A 5486-nucleotide genomic window follows, 5' to 3' on the forward strand; every position below is an offset into this window, starting at 1 on the left:
CTTGTTTGTGTTTTCCTCTAATTCTTTAAGAGATTTTTGTGTTTCCTCTTTCATGACTTCTGCCTGTTGATCAAAGTTCTCCTGTATTTCTTTAAGTGATTTTTGTGTTTCCTCCTTATTGGCTTTTGTATTCTCCTGAATTTCTTTCTATGATTTTTGTGTTTCCCTTGTAAGGGCTTCTAATTTTTTATCTATTTTCTCCTGAATTTCTTTAAGTATATCCTTCATGTGTTCCTGTACCAGCATCATGACCAGTGATTTTAAATCCAAATCTTGTTTTTCTGGTGTGTTGGGGTAGCCAGGAGTTGCTATTGTTGGAGAACTGGGTTCAGATGCTGCCATAATGCCTTGGTTTCTGTTAGTAACGTTCCTACGTTTGCCTTTAGCCATCTAGTTCTCCCTGGTGTTAAATGGTCTTATTGTCACTGGCTGGTGCTTCAACCTACTGTGGATATTTAAGGTTATTTCTGCAACACTGGATGACTGGGTTTCCTCTGGCACAGATAACTGATATGCTGCCTTCCTCTTTTGTGCCTTTGGAACCCTGCTCAGTCTTGCCTCAAGCAATGTTATACTTAGGTTTTCAAGGTCAACCAGGTGTTCTCTGTCTGCTCTATTATAGAGCAAAGATGGTGTGGTGGGGGTCACTCCCTCTGTTGATTCTCACATAGGACACAGGTCCCGCGACGGACTTGCAGATGAACCACCTATGTGCTCTGTTCTTTGGCACAGGCAGACCCCTGGCGGTTTGCACCACCAGAGATCTAAAGCTCAGGATGATACAGTACCTAGTAACCCTTTTCTGTCCTGGCAGGGAGTGACTATGGCCGAGGGGCTTCTCTCCTTCTGCTGCTCTCTGGACAGGACACAGGCCCCACGCCCAGCTGGCTGGCAGACAAACCACCTATGTGCTCAGTTCTTTGGTGCAGGCAGACCCCTGGCAGTTTGCACCACCAGAGATCTAAAGCTCAGGGTGATACAGTACCTAGTGACCCTTTTCTGTCCAGGCAGGCAGCGAATATGGCCTCCAACTTCATTTTTAACATCTCTTATTAAACCCAAAGCTCATCTATTCAGCTAGACTGGCAAATGAGCTTCAGGGATCTATTCATGTATACACGCATAGGTGGAAACACACATGCATGCGCACGTGTGTGCACACACACACACTACAGATCCCCTAAAAAAGAAAAGCTGGGCTTTTCTGTGGGTTTTGGCATCTAAAGTCAGGGCCTCAAGCTTACATTGTAAGCACTCTGCTCACTGAGCCGTCCCACCAGCCTGCTGGGTGTTTACTTTTTGGTGTGGACAAGAACCTGAGAACAGAAAAATAAGCGAATAAACAAAGTAAATTTTCTTCTCATTGCCTGACCATACTCAAATTTTATAGCTTGGAATTGAAGGTTTTCTTCTGAATTCGACCCCCAAAACTATCTCTCTACCATCTCTGACTTCTCTACTACACGACCCCACCCTTCATCCTAGATGCAGCGCCATATATCTGAGACAAAACCATCATCTCCTCCCCTTGATTTGCACATATTCTGTCTCTCACTCTTTATTCTCTGCACGTATTGATGTCCACCTCCTCCATGATCCACATACGTGCATTTTTACCCTTTAACTCATTTCAGATCCCTCACTTTCTCTCCCTTTCTACTAATCTATATGAGAAGCTTTATGTCATCCTTGACAGTCTTTTTTTTTCTGTTTCTTTCACAATTTTAGTAGTCCCTATCAGAGAATGCCATGATTGAACAAGAGTTAGGCCCATTCCCCTATATGTAAACTGATGTGTAATCTGCTCACTTAAAGAATAAAACAGAGCAAAAGGTTTTCGTTCTGTTGAAGTTACCTCAAACAAATGTCACGCCTCTATTACAGTGGTATTCTCTTATAGATGGTTTATTGTGATTTTGTTTCACATTAAAGGATGTATCAAGTGTAATCTAAGTATATATTTTAAGGTTTCACCAACACAGTACTCACAGTTTTGTATTTGTAGATGGAAGACAGCAGAGGGTCCATATTGTGTGTGGGAGGAGAGGGGGTCAGTTAAGCATTCTATTGTTCCTAATTACACAAAAAATATTTTAACAATTTCATCACGTAAAAATAAGATGCATAATGATAAGCCTGTGCTGCTTCCATAGCTGTTCTGGGACTAGACAAAGCCAGGAATTGGGTATTCCCAGTCATTAGTGTCACTAGACTCATACTAGCGGTCAGACTTGCTTTATGTGTTAGCTGCTCACCTATTGTTTTCATTTAAATTCCAGTGCCTTATTATTCTGTGTTCCCGCAAAGAAAATAATCTATTTTCTCTGCTTTGTAGCCCCTACTTTAAATCAAAAATGATGAACTATTTTTGTTTTCTAAAACTTCAGTAATAGGAAATATGCCATGGTGTGACAAGCCTTAAACAAAACCATCAAACCAAAACTGAGGTACCGAAGCAATGAGAACTACAGGGTAAAATGATGTATTGAGTCATCTATAAAGTAGTCTTCCCATGCAATCAATAAAGATGACAGGTCAGGCCATATTGATGTTTCTGTAGTCACATTTCCACACACACAAAAATAAATCAAGAGAAGAAAGGCAAAAGATATGAGGACCAGAACAAGGACAGTTAGAACAATCATAAGGACAACATTAGAGAATGTGGGGACAAGTAGATCAATTAACTTTTCTACACAGTACTCATCAGGAACAAAATATTCAATAATCCATGTTAGCGAGTTAAAGAGAGTAATGGACAGTTTTCAGTTTCAGAGCAATTGAAACTAAATTAAATCATTGTAATATTTTATCATTTATTTTACTCTTTTGTGCTTTCAAATTAAAAGTATTGGAAGGTTTTGCAGGGTAAATAATTTTCAAGGTATTGGAAAGAAGCTTTGGTACATTTCTATTCTATTCTTCAATCAAAATAACACAAAGTAGACTGATGCCTTCTCACTGTGAAAAGCAAATGCAATGGAAAGAATCCATCACTTTTTCTGAATCGCAAGAGGACAGCACTGAACCAACCTTCTCACAGGCATCCCTGAGATAGCTTACCCCACCTCCAGAGGGGATTGGGAAGTCAAAGGGGGAAAAAGAAATGCTATATAGGCACCCCTCCTTTTCATCTCATTAATGACTCATCTCTTTCTTCCTCATCACCACACAAAGCCACACTCCAGCTTGGTGGTTCTCGGTGTAGTTCAAGATTAATCAAACTGTATGAAGACTTGGCCGTACAATCATGTGGAGTCTACCAGACCTTGTAAATCAAACCCTCTGGAGAAGCACCTATGTTTGGGGTTTCACAAGTCTTCTTCTCTGCATTTGGCAATAGTTATTGTCCTTTGTTACACTAGTCTGTGTGCAAATGCTTTAATTTTTCTCAATCGAAACTCTGTAACAAATATGACACTCTATCTAAAACAATGTAAGGGTTTATGTTCCCCAATGTAAGGGTTTATGTCTCATAAACCCTCTTCCCTCCCCGTTACCTAATCCATCCCCTCCCGCTTCCCTCTCCTGGTATTCTCCTATACTGCTGCATCGAGTCTTTCCAGGACCAGAGGCCTCTCCACCCTTCTTTTTGGGCATCATTAGATATGTGAATTGTGTCTTGGGTATTTTGAGCTTTCTGGCTCGGGTGATAAGTGGGTGATATCCACTTATCAGTGAGTACATACCGTGTGTGTTCTTTTGTGATTGGTTTACCTCACTGAGTATATTTTCCAGTTCCACCCATTTGCCTAAGAATTTCATGAATTCATTTTTAATAGCTGAGTAGTATTCCATAGTGTAAATATACCACATTTTCTGTATCCGTTCCTCCATTGAGGGACATCTGGGTTCTTTCCAGCTTCTGGTTATTAAAAATAGGGCTACTATGAACACAGTGGAGCATGTGTCCTTACTACATGCTGGGGAATCCACTACATATATACCCAGGAGTGGTGTAATGGGGTCCTCCGGTAGGATCATATCCATTTTTCTGAGGAACCGCCAAACTGATTTCCAGAGTGGTTGTAGCAGCTTGCAATCTCACCAGCAGTGGAGGACACTGTCAATAAGACAAATCGGAAACCAACAAATTGGAAAAAGTTCTTTATTAACCCTACATCTGACAGAGGGCTAATATCCAATATATACAAAGAACTCAAGAATTTAGACCCCAGAGAGCCAAATAACCCTACTAAAAAATGGGGTACAGAGCTAAACAAAGAATTTTCACTGGAGGAATATTGAATAGCTGAGAAGCATCTAAAGAAATGTTCAACATCCTTAGTTATCAGGGAAATGCAAATCAAAACAACCCTGAGATTTCTCCTCACCCTAGTCAGAATGGCTAAGATCAAAACCTCAGGAGAAAACAGGTGCTGGTGAGGATGTGGAGAAGGAGGAACACCCAGAGGACTTTTCATCATGAAATTCCTAGGAACTTTTTTCTCTCTCTTGTCTCCTTCCTTCTTTATATTTTAAAATAGTGCTGTGAGCTCTTTTTTCTTAAAACTACAAACATCTTTTCTAAAGATAAGAGCAACCCCAGTGATTGTATTTCTCCTTCCTTTCTTCACTTTCTGAAGGTCCTATCTGCATCCCATCTACCATTCTTCTTTCTCCCCACATGACCCTTAATTCTTTTTTTTCTTTTTTTTTTTTTGCTTTTCTATGTTCTTTGTTTACATTCCAAATGCTTTCCCCTTTCTGGGTTCCCCCCTCCCCATATGTTCCATAAGCCCTCTTCCCTCCACCCATTCCTCAATCAACCTCCTTCCACTTCTCTGTCCTGGTACTACCCTACAGTGCTGGATCAAGTCTTTCCAGGACCAGGGCCCTCTACTTCTTTCACCTTGGGAATCTTTTGATATGTTAATTGGGTCTTGAGTATTCAGAGCTTCTGGGCTAATTAATATCCACTTATCAGTGAATGAATTCCATGTGTATTCTTTTGTGATTGGGTTACCTCACTTAGGATGCTATTTTCCAGTTCCAACCATTTGCCTAAAAATGTCATGAATTCATTGTTTTTAATTGCTGAGTAGTATTCTTTTTTTTTTTTTTTCAAAAGCAAAAGAGGACATTTATTTAGTTCACAGTTCAAACTTGGTCAGCAATACTAACTAGACATCTGGTAGGAGTAATTCTGGTGGATGTCCCGACTGAAGCTCAAATAAGAGAGAAAGGAAGTCCAGCACAATGGGGGTCCAACTTGTTTCTATTGACAGTTTACTCTGTAAAGAACTAAGTCCCTCTACAAGACCAACATTAGCAATTGTTTCTTAGAACAGTACCCCTAAAACCTAATTACTTTCCACTAAACCTCACCTCTGGCAGGTGCCATCACTTTGTACATCACCAAGCTGGGACCAAGATTCCAAGAAAAGGTCTTTATCCAAAGCACACTGCGGGCATCACTGTATGGATCCCACTGAGTAGTAGTCCATTGTGTAAATATACCACATTTTCTGTATCCATTCCTCCAC

This window comes from Apodemus sylvaticus, chromosome 16, assembly GCF_947179515.1.
Source record: "Apodemus sylvaticus chromosome 16, mApoSyl1.1, whole genome shotgun sequence".
Taxonomy (NCBI): domain Eukaryota; kingdom Metazoa; phylum Chordata; class Mammalia; order Rodentia; family Muridae; genus Apodemus; species Apodemus sylvaticus.